This window comes from Euphorbia lathyris, chromosome 2, assembly GCF_963576675.1.
Source record: "Euphorbia lathyris chromosome 2, ddEupLath1.1, whole genome shotgun sequence".
NCBI classification, from domain to species: Eukaryota; Viridiplantae; Streptophyta; class Magnoliopsida; order Malpighiales; family Euphorbiaceae; genus Euphorbia; species Euphorbia lathyris.
The window spans coordinates 61,681,900-61,697,990 of NC_088911.1; the positions used below are offsets into that span (position 1 = coordinate 61,681,900).

Genomic DNA, 16,091 nt, shown 5'->3' on the forward strand with positions numbered 1-16,091 from the left:
ACCTATCGTGATCGTGACCCCTATCACGATCGTGACAGACACTTTTCCTGCACAAAATGTGTTCTTCATGTCATGAACGTGACACTCCTGTCTCGTTCGTGACAGACATTTCTTCAACAAAAAGACATGGTTTTTCATCTGGGAAGCACATCCTTTCGCCGAATCAATATTTCTCTTCACCATTAGCCTCATCCGTTCATCATATCTTTATGGAGGGATGTCTAAAATGAATTTTCTATATCTATATAGAGGGAGTTCTACATCAATCATAAGATATGTACAGATATATAGAGATATATAAAAACACACAGATACAGATATATCTCAGAACCAGAGATTACAACTCTGAGTTTGAGATATTGAAGTATCTTATCTAGAGATTCCATCTAATGCACCGAAAGAAGTATGGTCGAGAGATAAGCTTTCTCGAGATGCAAGAAAAATATACATAAGAGAAGACATCTCCGAGGCTTGACAAACCTTACAAGGAAAAGTAAAAGGATTAACAACCCCTATACCATTCTTTGTTACAGTCTTTTTCCTGTATTCTTTATCTTCAATTCATGTTCAACATTGTTAATACATTGTCACCAGATATTAATCAATCAAATGCAAATTATTCTATGTTCATTATAATCTTCTTGTTGCTTTATGTCTATTCTAGGGAAATTCATATAAGCAAAACATAGGAATAATTATCAGTTCATAAATCTAGAATAGATTCAGTTTATGAGATGATAATCATACTATATACCTAAACTTGTTTTCTTAGTTTAAAAATCCTAATTCACTATGATAGGTCGAGGAGTTAGTATTATTAATCTAATTAAATTTAAGCTTCTTAATCCTAGATCGAGAGATTAGACTAAGAGTAATTCTCCAGTATGACAGCAGAAGATTGACAATATTAATAATTGTTCATTCTATTTAATTACTATCAACTTGTATCTGGGCTATGCATGGAAATAAATCATAGGAGTAGTTTAGATTAATTAACTAAGATAGATTAAAACAACTTAACCAAATTAATGATCTTATATAAACCTCGAGAAAACGAATAAAGAAATAATATAAGTTAAGTATCAATTGCGTTCTCTCTGGGACAGATATCTTTTATTATTACAAGCGAAATCGCGGACTTGCGAAATTTGCCTAACAGTGGTCAGACTGAACGTCTGGTTCATCTTACCATTCATATACGACTTTATCTAGCCTTTCTAATTACCTAAATCAGATAGTAATCTTGTGTGTAACTTTCAAAAACCTAATAGTAACCTCTTAAGTAAATCCTTGTTATACGATATCAAGTCCAGAACGAGGCATGGTTGGTTAAGTCACATGCATCTATTGCTTGGACATTTCCTTGATCTCAAGGGAGGCAAGCCAGCCCAAGCCAAAGGAAAGCAAGTCAAGAAGCCCAAAGGGGAATGCCACTTCTGTGGTAAATATGGGCATTGGAGGAGAAATTGCAAGGAGTACCTAGCTTCTCTCAAGAAGGGAAAGGACGGTGCTTCAACTTCTGGTATGTTCTATATTGAAATTAACTCAATCTCATATTTGTATGAATATGCAGGAACTAAAGCAGACTAGGGATTTGAAGAAAGGAGACGTGAATCTGCGAGTTGGAAATGGTGCAAGGGTTGCCGCACTCACAATTGGAGATTATGATATACATCTACCATCAGGACTTGTAATAGAATTAAGGAACTGTTTGTATGTTCCAGAGATGTCTCGTAACATTATTTCTATTAGCTGTCTAGTTGATGATGGTTTTCATGTTTCAATTAAGAACAATAGTTGAGAATTTTATAGAAATAACATTTTCTATTTTTCAGGAATATCATTGAATGGAATTTATATTTTAAATGATAAGATTTCTGCTTTCGCAATTGATACCAAAAGACTTAGATTAGATAATTCAACTTACTTGTGGCATTGTCGTTTAGGCCATATAAACCAGAGACGCATGCTTAAGCTACATCAAGATGGGCTTATAGATTCGATTGATTGTGAATCAATGGGAACATGTGAGTCATGTTTAAAAGGAAAAATGACAAAGACACCCTTTAGCAATAAAGGTCAGCGTATATCAGACACTCTAGGATTAATACATTCAGATGTATGTGGTCCTATGTCAGTCCAAGCAAGAGGAGGATTCAGATACTTCATTAGCTTCATAGATGATCATACTAGATATGGTTATATCTATTTGATGAAGCACAAGTCAGAAGCTTTTGAGAAATTCAAATGCTTTAAGAATGAAGTTGAAAATCAAACTGGAAAGACTATTAAAATACTTCGAGGTGAGGAATATCTTTCAGAAGAATTTATGAATTATCTAAATGAATGTGGAATATGCTCACAATGGACGCCTCCTTATACACCACAACACAATGGTGTGTCAGAAAGGAGAAATCGAACCTTATTGGATATGGTACGATCCATGATGAGTACCGCATCTCTTCCAAAATCATTCCGGGGCTATGCCTTAGAAACTGCCCTATTTACCTTAAACCGAGTTCCAACTAAATCCGCAAGTTCTACACCGCATGAACTGTTCATTGGTAGAAAACCCATCTTCTCCTTCATGAGAATATGGGGATGTTCAGCATACGTCAAACGTATTGTGTGAGATAAATTAGATCCCAAATCTGACAAATGTTTCTTCATTGGATACCCAAAGGAAACTATGGGATATTACTTTTATCATCCAGATGACCAGAAAGTAATAGTATCCAAACACGCAGTGTTTCTAGAGAAAGAGTTTCTGGAAGAGACACAAAATGGAAGCGTAATTGAACTTGAGGAAGTTCAAGAGGAATCACATGTTGAAAACGTGGAAGAAGTTGAACCCAAACCCGTTTCACTAGATGAAACACAAGTGTCATATCTCACTCGTAGGTCTCAAAGAATTCGTGAACTCCCAGTTAGATATGGTTTTCTAGTGGGAGATAACGAACTGGTTCCCATGTTAGACGATGAACCCGAAACCTACGAAGAAGCTCTTGCTAGTCCAGAATCTAAAGCATGGCTTGAAGCCATGAATTCTGAAATGGAATCCATGTATACTGTTAAGCCCAAAATATACCTAAAATATCATTAACATTTACATCATTTTTATTACGAATTTGTGTTATTTATATCTGTTTAGATTACTTTTACTTTCGAATATCTTTCTTTCTTGCAAGGTGCTTGAATATTTGGTAAAATCCAAATAGGAACGAAAAAGGATCTAAAACAGAAGAAAAACCCTACAAAAGGAGTCAAAGACGACGTAAATCGAAAGCGCCAAGTCGAGGACACGAACGAAAGCAAGAAGTAAGAAAACCTGCCGGGCCGCGACAGTGGATCCCAGACCCGCGGCCGCGACACGCGTGGTATAACCTTTTCTCCCCTTCGTCCGTCGCTCAGCTCAGTGCTACGTCATTCACGGCCGCGGATTACTATCCTCGGTAAGTGCAGAAATTCACCAAGAGCATTTAACACATGCTGAAAATCCAAGAAACGCGTTTGTTCAAGTGGATAAAGACGTCCTTTCACAATGGACACGACTCTTAACCAACGGATACATCACTTCAAACACAACCCTTCAACATCTATAAATAAAGAGTTGATGTTGAGAAAAAATGTAATGAAATGCTATAATATAGATATAGAAATCAGAGCGTAGAATTTATGTCGAAGTTCTAAGTAAAAACATTTCGAGAGTTAGAAATTAGATTCTGTACAAAACAAGATGAGGTACACATATTGTTTATAGTTTAATTACAACTCAGTAGCGTTTAGACATTGTTCCAGTTTTAGTTTGCATCATGGTAGTGGCCGACCGAATCCCTATTACGAAGTTACAGCGATAAGATTGAGTAAAGTGTTCGCCCCCGAGCCTGACAACCTCCTAGGAAACCCAAGGAAGCGGAACCGATCAAGCCATTCACTTGCACGCCCTCGAAGAACTCGATGCTCCTTATTCTCTGTAAACTTGTATCAATTTATATTTCATCTAATAAAGTCCGTTCTATTCGATAAATCGTTATGCAGCACTTATGGTAACCAATCCAATATAAGTGAGGCTGGTGTTTTCATTAATATGAACTTGAATTCAAAATCATTACAAGGAAACTTTGTTGAACACTTAGGCAAATTATCATCTCGAAAGAGTTTTAATTTGAGTAAGGGCAACTATCCCGAAAGGGTTTTGTCGCGTTCAAAGCCAATTAATTAGAGGTTCCGTCATTTATTTCATCATCATAATAATACAAAGTTTAAGTTGTTTTCTTTGCTTAATGCAAATGAACAAATTCATTCCTTTTTCTAATAAGTTCTAAATGTTCCTGTTTTGTAAAATTCATCCTTAAAATCAGAAGATCTTTCTAACAATCGATTTATTCTAAATACATAATCTTATTCCAGCATTTTCAAATACTCAAAGTTCACAAATTCAAGCAAATAAATTTCCTAAATTCAATTAATCCAATTTTCACTTTTCATTTACATTTAATAATAAATCCAACAAGTTCGAAACTAATAATTCAAAAATAAGTTTTTCGTTAAAAAACGTATCCTTGTGGGATCGATATTTTTATTACTACAAGCGAAACCGTGCACTTGCGGAAATCGCTCAACAAGTTTTTGGCGCCGTTGCCGGGGATACGCCAAAATTTTTGACAAATTTTTCTTTTTTTTTTTGTATTTTATTTTCGAATATAGGTTTATACATTATTTTTATACAATTTTTATATTTTATTTATTTATCAGTTTATATAACACATTTTGTTTTCAATTTTGTTTTGAAGGTAGTCTGGCTCGTGTAACAATTTCAAGTTCATGCGCAGTTCGCGAAATTCGGGCACGCCACCAGATCCTTTTGATCCAGAAATTGAAAGAACACTTAAGAAAAACAAAGACAAAACACCCTTAAAAACCAAAGTAGTCCAGCCAGAAATCATGGCCGATCCACCGACACTTATGGATTATGCTAGGCCAGGAATGACCGGTGTAACTAATAGTGTAGTTAGACCCCGTATAAACGCAAATCAATTTGAAATTAAGCCTGCTTTGCTTAATATGTTGCAAAACAACGTAACGTTTTACGGATTGCCTAACGAAAACCCTAATGCACATTTGACAAATTTCTTAGAAATTTGTGACACTTTTAAAATTACTGATGTAACAGCCGAAGCAATCAAACTTCGCCTCTTTCCTTTCAATTTGAAGGATAAGGCAAAAATTTGGTTAACTTCTATGCCTGCTGCAACATTTGAAACTTGGGACCAATTAGCCCAAGCATTTTTACAAAAATATTTTCCCTTAGCAAAAACCGGAAGAGTCATCAAAGAGTTGACATCTTTTACACAAAATGATAATGAAACTCTTTATGAAGCTTGGGAACGTTTTAAAGAACTTCAACGTTTATGCCCACACCACCAATTGCCAGATGCACTTTTAATGCAGACATTCTATAATGGATTAAATCCTACGACTAGAGGTTCATTAGATGCTATGTCTGGAGGGTTATTTATGAAGAAGACGTCCGCCCAAGCAAGAGAACTTTTGGAGGAAATGGCAATCAACAGCAGTATGTGGCCCGCAGAGCGTGGACATATACCAACGGAGAAACCATCATCCTCATGTACATCATCGGTTAAAGGTATAATGAATCTTGATCCTGTAGCAATGTTACAAGCCCAATTTTCTGCCTTATCGCACAAAATTGATAAATTTATGGCACCATGCGATCCTAATGATCCGATCCAGAGAGACATTGATTACGAAGGTATGAATGAGATAGAACAGGTAAATTTTGTCCAAGGACAAAACCAAACTACTAATCCTTATTCTAATACTTATAATCCTGGATGGAGAAATCATCCTAACTTTAACTGGAAAGATGGTAATAATAATAATAATGCAAATGCTAATCAATATCGTATAAATAATTATCAAAATCAAACAAGAGATACGATTAGCACTTTATCTTCAAAAATCGACAAATTTATAGATGCTATGAATGGAAAGGTAAGTAATCAAGACGATGGTTTTAAATGGATCGAAAATAAATTCGATCAGCTTATCAAAAACCAATCATCTAGCATCCATAATTTGGAGGTTCAAATTGGACAACTTGCTAAATCAATTTCATCCCGCAAAGAGGGAAGTCTTCCCAGCCAAACGGAAGAAAATCCGAAAGAGCATGTTAAGGCGATCACTCTTCGTTCGGGGAAAAACTACTTAGGTCCGGAAATGCCCGGAAATTCAACTTTACCTGGAAATGATTTACCAAAATCCAAAGAAGATACGTTAAAACAAAAAGATACGCCAATTGACTTTAATCCAAAACCTTTTGTACCAAAGCCACCTTTTCCACACAGGGTCCGAAATAAGGACCATGATAAACAACTTTTATCATTTTTAGACAAACTTAAAAATTTGCATATAAATTTAACATTCATGGATGCAATTACGCAAATCCTTAATTATGGAAAATTCTTGAAAGATTTAATTTCAAAAAAGATTAGTTGGGAAGGAATTTCATCCATTTCTCTTTCTGAAAAATGTAGTTCGATAGTATCAAGCAAATTACCTACTAAACTCAAAGATCCCGGATGCTTTACCATTCCGTGTACTTTGGGAAATATGGAATTCCCAAGCTGTCTTTGTGATTTAGGAGCTAGTATAAACTTGATGCCATTATCGATTTTTGAAAAATTAGGTTTAGAAGAAGACATCAAGCGTACCAATATGGTTTTACAATTAGCGGATCAATCCACTAAAAGACCATATGGTATAATTGAAGACGTTTTGGTAAAAGTTGAAAAATTTATTTTTCCTACTGATTTTGTTATTTTAGATTTTGCTTATGATGCTAATTGTCCGCTAATCTTTGGTAGACCATTCATGAACACGGGACGTGCTCTAGTTGATGTGTCGGAAGGAAAAGTAGTTTTACGAATAGGTGATGATAAGATCGAGTTCGATATGAATCAAGCGATGAAATATCCTATGGAGGATTTCGCTTGTATGAAGCTTGATTTAATTGAAGAATGTGTTAATGACATTGTTCAAAGAGAAGAAATAATAAAACCTATAATGGGTGAAGAATTAGAAGATAAGGACCCATAGCCTTTGATTCGAGAAGATGGACCAGTTCCGCCTTCAGTAATAGTTCCACCTAAATTAGAACTTAAAGAACTACCAAACCATCTGAGATACACTTTCCTAGGCGGAAGTGACACTCTACCTATAATCATCTCTAACAAATTAACAGAAAATCAAGAAGAAAAATTGAAAGAAGTTGTTAGAAATAGAATAGGAAGTATGGGATGGCAGATTTCAGATTTAAAAGGAATTAATCCTAGTATTGTAATGCATAGGATTCACTTAGAAGAAGATAAGCCACCTAAAGCGGATAGACAAAGACGTTTAAATCCGAACATGAAAGAAGTAGTCAAAAATGAGATTACTAAACTTTTAGACAATGGAATCAATTATCCTATTTCGGATAGTGAATGGGTTAGTCCAATCCATTGTGTACCCAAAAAGGGAGGTATAACTGTAGTAAGGAATGATGAAGGTGAATTAATACCTACGCGAACCACCACCGGTTGGAGGGTTTGTATAGATTATAGGAACCTAAATAAGGCAACTAGGAAAGATCATTTTCCTTTACCTTTCATCGATCAAATGATCGAAAGGATAGCCGATCATACATTTTATTGTTTTCTTGATGGTTATTCCGGATTCTTTCAAATATATATTTACCCGGACGACCAAGATAAAACAACCTTCACATGTCCTTATGGAACATTTGCATATAGAAGAATGCCTTTTGGTTTATGTAATGCACCAGTAACTTTTCAACGTTGCATGACTGCAATTTTTAATGATTTCATCGAAGATATCATGGAAGTATTTATGGATGATTTTTCAGTTTATGGAGATTCTTTTGATGCATGTTTAAAAAACTTAGATAGAGTTCTTTCTAGATGCGAAGAAACGAATTTGGTATTAAATTGGGAAAAATGTCATTTCATGGTCGACGAAGGAATTGTTTTAGGTCATAAAATATCTGAAAAGGGATTAGAAGTGGATAGAGCAAAAACTTCAGTAATAGAAAAATTACCCCCACCAACAACTGTCAAGGGAGTAAGATCTTTTCTAGGATATGCAGGTTTTTACAGAAGATTTATAAAAAACTTTTCTGTGATTTCCAAACCACTTACTAATTTACTTATGAAGGATTCAACCTTCGACTTTAATGAAGATTGTATTAAAGCTTTTGAAACATTGAAAACAGCCTTAGTCAGTGCGCCCATAATTGCTAAACCCGATTGGGATTTGCCTTTTGAAATCATGTGTGATGCAAGTGACCTAGCAGTAGGATGTGTTTTAGGTCAAAGAAAGGATAAAAAATTACATGTTATTTATTATGCAAGTCATACATTGTCCGGTGCACAATTAAATTACACAACAACAGAAAAAGAGATGTTAGCCGTAGTATTTGCATGTGATAAGTTTAGGTCATACTTGTTAGGATCTAAAGTTATTATTTATACAGATCACGCAGCTTTACGTTATCTGTTTGCTAAGAAAGATGCAAAACCGCGTCTGATTAGATGGGTTTTGTTGTTACAAGAATTTGATATAGAAATTAAAGACAAAAAGGGGGTAGAAAACCTTGTCGCCGATCATCTATCGAGACTAGAAGATGAAAACGGTCCTATAGGTGAAACTGTCGGTATACGAGATGATTTCCCCGATGAACATCTCTATCATGTAGAAAGTATCATGTCACCATGGTATGCAGATTTTGCTAATTATCTTGCAACCGATATCGTTCCGGAAGGATTATCTCCCCAACAGAGGAAGAAATTTTTCTTCGATATTAAACAATATTTTTGGGAAGATCCCTTTCTATTCAAATCATGTGGTGACGGGATAATTAGGAGATGTGTTGGAGAAAATGAATATGAATCTATAATAACAGAATGTCATTCCAGCTCGTATGGAGGACATAATGGAGTTAATAAAACGGTAGCTAAAATATTAGAATGTGGTTTCTTTTGGCCTACAATGTTTAAGGACGTTGGTTCATTTATTACTCGTTGTGATAAATGCCAAAGAACGGTAAATTTAGGAAGGAAAGATGAGATGCCCCTCACAAACGTGTTGGAAGTTGAAATCTTCGACATGTGGGGAATTGATTTCATGGGACCTTTTCCGCCTTCCAATGGTAAAACTTACATATTAGTAGCCGTTGATTATGTTTCGAAGTGGGTTGAAGCAATTGCAACCCCTACGAATGATTCTAAAGTAGTTATTACTTTTCTTGACGATATATTTTGTAGATTCGGTTGTCCTAGATACGTTGTTAGTGATGGCGGTACCCATTTCATAAATCGAAATTTTGATATGCTTATGAAAAAATATGGAGTACGCCATCGCGTGTCAACGCCATACCATCCTCAGTCAAATGGTCAGACGGAGATCTCAAATAGAGAACTCAAATGGATTCTAGAGAAAACTGTTTCGTCATCAAGAAAAGATTGGTCACAAAAACTCAATAATGCGCTATGGGCATACCGTACTGCATTTAAGTCACCAATAGGAATGACTCCATATCGTTTAGTATATGGAAAAGCATGTCATTTACCAGTTGAATTAGAACATAAAGCCTATTGGGCTATTAGAAAACTTAATTTTGATTTACAACAAGCAGGAAGAAACGTTTGCTCAATTTGAATGAGTTAGATGAGTTACGTCATTTATCATATGAGAATGCAAGGATTTATAAAGAGAAAGTGAAAAAATGGCACGATGCCAAAATCAAAGTCAAACACTTTAATGTTGGAGATAAGGTGCTGTTATTTAATTCACGGCTTCGTATATTTCCAGGAAAACTTAAGTCCAGATGGGCCGGACCGTATTTAGTCGTCAAAACATTCGACTATGGTTCTTTGGAACTTGAGGAAACCAACGGTAATCGTTTTAAAGTTAACGGTAATCGATGTAAAATCTATTACGAAAATATCTCCGAAATAGGAACTAATTTCGTAACAAGATTTCCTGACATATAAATCATTTTATTTTTCTAATAGTTAGTTTTTTATTTTTATTTTTATTTTTATTTATTTTTTATTTTGTTTTGTTTTAGATTATATCATTTTATTAGAATTTTAGATATATAAGAAATATATTCAAGTCATGATTTTAATTAATTTTTAGGAATTTCATGAGAATTAGAAGAAATTCAGTGATTCTCAGTTGAGAATTTGAAATTCTCAGTTGAGGATTCACATATATAGAATTCTTAAGGAGGTAAGAAATTTTTGAACTTATAGAGAATTTAAAATTCTCAGTTGAGAATTTGGGTATAACTAGCAGCCAGGAAAATTTCTGGACTTGTAGAGGATTTCAGATTCTCAGTTGAGAATTCTGATTAAAAATTGAAAGGAAAATTTCTGAACTTACCGAGGATGAGGATTCTCGGTAGAGGATCAGAAATTTGGAGTTTTGACAACTGATTTCCGCAGGGAAATCAGCGTGCCGCGACCGCGGGTCAGAATCCTCGGTCGCGACACGGGGAAATTATGCCCAAATTAACCCTTTTTTCCAGCAGATGCAACTCTTCGGAAACGAAAAATTGAGTTTTTTCATTTTTAAGAGGTTTGTTTCATGCCTTTTCATTTCAAAAACAACACCTCTTTTTATCCTAGGATTTTATAAATAGGTTCTAGAAGTTCAGTTTTCTGTCACTTTCTTTTCATCTCTATCAGAACAATTCTCTGATTTTCTTACCATTTCAACAATCCAGAAATTAAGTTCAGACCTTTTCTTCCTTACTCATTCCAAACATCATGGCTTCCTCAAGCACTTCATCTAAGAAAGTTATTGCTTCACGCAATAAACATGTTGATATATCAGAGCGTTATGGATGTAACTTTCCTATCTTCAATCATGAAGAGGGAAGGCGCTTCTTGAGGCTCCGATACACATTCTTTGTCGGAATGCTATACATGGATGACTTTCTTAACGATCAGTTGGGAATTAAAGATGATATGAGTCGCTACATGGAGCGATTAGGATGGACCAGATTTGTTGATATGAAGTTTCCTATAATTGGAGACTAGATATTAGAGTTCTTCTGTACAGTGCGTTTTGTTAACAAACGTCGGGTGCGTCTCAGTTTTCGTCGGGATGGCAAAACTTTCACTTTTGGATATCCTGAATTGCATGCTTGGTTTGGTTTTCCCTTGAAGGATACTACCAAACGTCATCATGGAAGAGATATGACGTCTACTGATATTTGGCGAATGCTCACCGGCATCTGGCCTTTCCACCCAAAACTTGCCTATAATAAGTCTTTCTATTCCAACTCTATGCTATATTTGCATAAATTTTTGAGTCACATTCTGTTCGGTCGCACGTTCAGTAGTGTCGTCTAAGAAACTGACCTTTATGTCCTTGGCGATATATTTCAAGGCAACGTGGTTGATTCTTCAAAGATTTTGATGGAGGGTCTTGTTGCCGCATCTAGATCCAAGGCTAAGAAGGTTGGGTTCGGGAATATTATATGTGGAATAATTCTAGGGACCAAGGGAAGTATTTCTGTTCCTTGGAGTGATGCTGAATCTTTCCCGATGCTAGACTATGAATTTTTAGAATTTGAAGGTCTAATGAAGCGAGTTTTTCGATCAGGACCAAATTTTCTTTCTGCACAAGAACGTCAAGCCTTCGTGCAGTTGAAAATAGAACGATATAGGGCTAAGGAAATCCCGATTGAAGGGGACGAATTTTTAGCATAGCTTGTGTTTTGTTTGTTTGTAAATATATGTTAATAAATAAAAATTTCTCTTTTGCATTATACTTTGTTTTTTATTATATGGTTACATTTTAATTTCATAAATCTAGACCAATGAATCAATTAAATGCAAACTTAATCATTTCATTAATTGATTAATAATTAAATTCAAGTTCCTAACATAAGATTCATTTAACGTAAATTAATAAATGCACATAAATGCTTCAATTAATTTTAGTTACAAACCTTTCATATTCATAATTTTAACATTTATTACTTAATACATTTTTCATTTTAATTTTCTATTAATAAGGATAAACCTTTGGTTTTCCTTATCATTTAATGATTTTCATTTATGTTTTAAGTACAGATTTCATTTTTCAAGAAGTTCAGGATATAATTTATCAAGAAATTACACAAAATGGAGTTCAAAAGCTGAATTTGGGTAGCCACGACGTGATCCGCGGCCGAGAATTATTGATTCTCGGTAACATCAGCAAAATTCCTCCACAATTCGAAGACAAATTCGGTGAAACACGCGATCCGCGACCGCGGCGGCGTTTCCTCGATAACTTCAGCAAAATTCTTCAAAAATTTCAGGCACAAAATTCGCTACGCAACGCGATTCGCGGCCGTGAATTCTGGATTCTCGGTAACTTCAGACATTTCTTCGACAAATTTCAGTGGAAATATTGGTTGAGCAACGCGATCCGCGACCGCGGATACATATCCTCGACCGCGACACGCGTGATTCAGACACTCCAGGTCCGATTTTTGACCTATTTTTCCAACTCTTCCCATTTAACATATACCTATTCTTCTTCCTATTCATCCTATACCTAATTACTCTTCCTATTTCAACTCTACCTATTCCAATTCCTATTCCTACTCTAATTATTTAACTTCCTACTCAAACCCTATATATACCTATTACTTACACAAACCTTACATCACCTCCAATTTTAACCAATCCCCTACTCTTACCTCTTCCCAATACCTTACTTTTACTCTTCCCAATTTCATCATTACCCTTTTTAATCACCTACACCTTTCAACTTCAAGTCTCCACAACACCTCTACTTCATCTTCAACCTCAAGCTTTTCTCTCTTTTCATCTTTTTCTCTAAACCCTAAACACCATAACCATGCCTAGAGCAAAGCGTGTTGGACACAAGCCGGCTGTCACTGAGGCTAATCGCCTTAGGGTTAGTTGCGGGGCTTATTTCGACATTCATTCTGAAGAAGAAGTTGGACGTTTCAAGCACTTTTCAAACGCCAATCGTAAGTTCGTGGATATGCAGTTTCTTGACTTTGATTCGGTAAGGAAGTTGAACTTCACTACACAAATTACTGCTTTTATTGAAACTTTGGGATGGGAACCTTTTGCTTCTATGCGTTTTCCACAAATTCAAGAGTATGTGGTTGAATTTTTGGTTACTTTGACGATGAATAAAAAGAGGACAGAAATTTCTTTTCGGAATAAGGGTATTACCTATACAGTTGATTATGAGGCTATGGGTCATATGTTTGGTTTCCCTACTAGTGACTTTTATGATAAGCCTCGGGATTTTGATAATAACTCTTTTTGGCAAACTCTGTCTGACCAAACTTCTTTTGGCTCCAAAAACACTTCGAGCAAGTTGATTAAGGACAATTGTGTGTTCTTCTTTCACAAGTATTTGAGTTTTTCACTTTTTGGTCGTGTTGAGAGTTCGAAGATTCAAGTCCGGGATTTGTTTGTTTGGGATTGTTTGTTCAAGGGTTTACGGGTTGATAGCATTGGAATGATTTTTGACAATTTGTATCGTGCTTCGAGGGCTCACACCACTCAAGTCCCTCTCGCTAATTTAATGACCGCTATTGTTTTGGGGGCACGGGATGAATTGGCTACTTTTGATATGTCCACCTACCATGGATATGTTCCGGTTTTGGACATTGCGGCACTTGAGCGGCCTCATTTATTGGTTTCTGCGGCTCCTCCTGTTTTTATTTTGTATGCTACCCGTATTGCACATCTTCGTGGCACTATGGGTGGAGGTGCTTCTAGTTCTCATAATGCAGGTAACGAAGCTGAAGAAGGAGCGGAGGAAGGTGGGGAAGCTGCCCCACAAGCCCAAGCAACACAAGATAATGATCCGGTGGATTTAAGGTGGATTTTGAACCAAATCAATGCAAATAATCGACAAATGAATTTGCGAATTGATGATTTGGTGGAGAACAATATGGTGATGAATGACAACCTCAATACTTTGAGGCGTGCGCATCGTTCAACTCGGCATCGGATGCTTTCATTTTTCCGACGCCGAAACGTGGAAACTTCACCAACACCTCCGGATTCCCCGCCACATGTTTAGGTTTTATCTTTTATTTTATCTTATTTTTCAGTTTCGTACATTTTTATATTTATTATGTTTCGTACAATTTCAGTTTTTATTAATTTTCTAATGAATGTTTTTGCTATATCTTTCGTTTATTTTCCGTTTGTTTTATCTTTAGTGTTTTATCTCCATTTTTGCACCCATGAGGACATGGTCCAATTTAAGTGTGGGAGGAGATATATACATATATCATTTTATGCAAACGAATGAATGAATGTATGCAAACGAATGAATGAATGTATGCAAATGAATGAATGAATGTATGCATCGCTTGTTTTTCAAAATACAAATGCAACGTATATTGCAACACTTTTAAATATATTGCAACAAATGAAAAAACTTAACATTTTTTTATGCCATCCCATACTTCCTATCATGAAATTCATGATATAATAAATCTTATTTTAAATTTTCAATTAGGTTTATAGGCATTAAATTGAACTAACAATTTTTAGCTCGGTTTTGATTTTGTCTTACATTAACACCAATTGAAGTTTTTAAGGAAACTATAGCCATAATACATGTTGAATTTTAAGTCAATATAGGATGAATGTGCTAACTTTCTTTTTCCCAATTCATATTAATTAAACAATAAATCGTATTCTTAACTTTTGGCCACGATTGAGACCAACCTTATCACAATCGAGGTATGAAAGGGAAGAAATAAAATAAGTAAAGCGTACTTTTGGCCACGGTTGCGACCACCCTTATCACAATCGAGGTATGGAAGGAACGTTTAAATAAGAAAAATTAAGCGTGTTTAAAGTTTAAAGTAACGATTGCGTCCACCCATGGCATGGTCGGTACCTCTTAAGCGAACACAAAACAATTACATATAAAGTTACGATCGAGACCACCCTTATCACGGACGTAACTAAGCAAATAAATTAAACTAAATACTCATATATAATAATTCAAGTTTGGGAAAGGAAATTTGGTGCTTTGAAATGCCTTGAGATGGAAAACTCAATAACATGCGTGCTTACATCGTCCCGAATACTTCAATTTAAAAATTGAAATACAAGACGAATGATATATCGTATTTATACTAAGTTAGTTTGATATTTTGCGTATAAATTTGCCATGTGAAGTTAGTCTTTTCGGCCTAACTAATTTAAAAGGTAAACACAAAGATATATGTTTTATTTTTTATAAAGAGATTAGTTAAGGAATAAATTCAGTGAAATTTTGCTCGGGACTAGCAAAAGATTAAGTGTGGAGATTTGTTAAGCCCAAAATATACCTAAAATATCATTAACATTTACATCATTTTTATTACGAATTTGTGTTATTTATATCTGTTTAGATTACTTTTACTTTCGAATATCTTTCTTTCTTGCAAGGTACTTGAATATTTGGTAAAATCCAAATAGGAACGAAAAAGGATCTAAAACAGAAGAAAAACCCTACAAAAGGAGTCAAAGACGACGTAAATCGAAAGCGCCAAGTCGAGGACACGAACGAAAGCAAGAAGTAAGAAAACCTGCCGGGCTGCGACAGTGGATCCCAGACCCGCGGCCGCGACACGCGTGGTATAACATTTTCTCCCCTTCGTCCGTCGCTTAGCTCAGTGCTACGTCATTCACGGCCGCGGATTACTATCCTCGGTAAGTGCAAAAATTCACCAAGAGCATTTAACACATGCTGAAAATCCAAGAAACGCGTTCGTTCAAGTGGATAAAGACGTCCTTTCACAACGGACACGACTCTTAACCAACAGATACATCACTTCAAACACAACCCTTCAACATCTATAAATAAAGAGTTGATGTTGAGAAAAAATGTAATGAAATGCTATAATATAGATATAGAAATCAGAGCGTAGAACTTATGTCGAAGTTCTAAGTAAAAACATTTCGAGAGTTAGAAATTAGATTCTGTACAAAACAAGATGAGGTACACATATTGTTTATAGT

At 35.4% G+C, this 16,091-nt stretch overlaps 1 non-coding gene across 1 annotated transcript; it reads right to left on the reverse strand.

Annotated features, from left to right (window-relative positions):
* Positions 1 to 5,322: 5,322 nt before the first annotated feature.
* Positions 5,323 to 5,429, reverse strand: LOC136221021 (small nucleolar RNA R71). The gene has a single exon (XR_010684814.1). It is a non-coding gene; the product is annotated as a small nucleolar RNA R71 (small nucleolar RNA).
* Between the last annotated feature and the right edge of the window lie 10,662 nt (positions 5,430 to 16,091).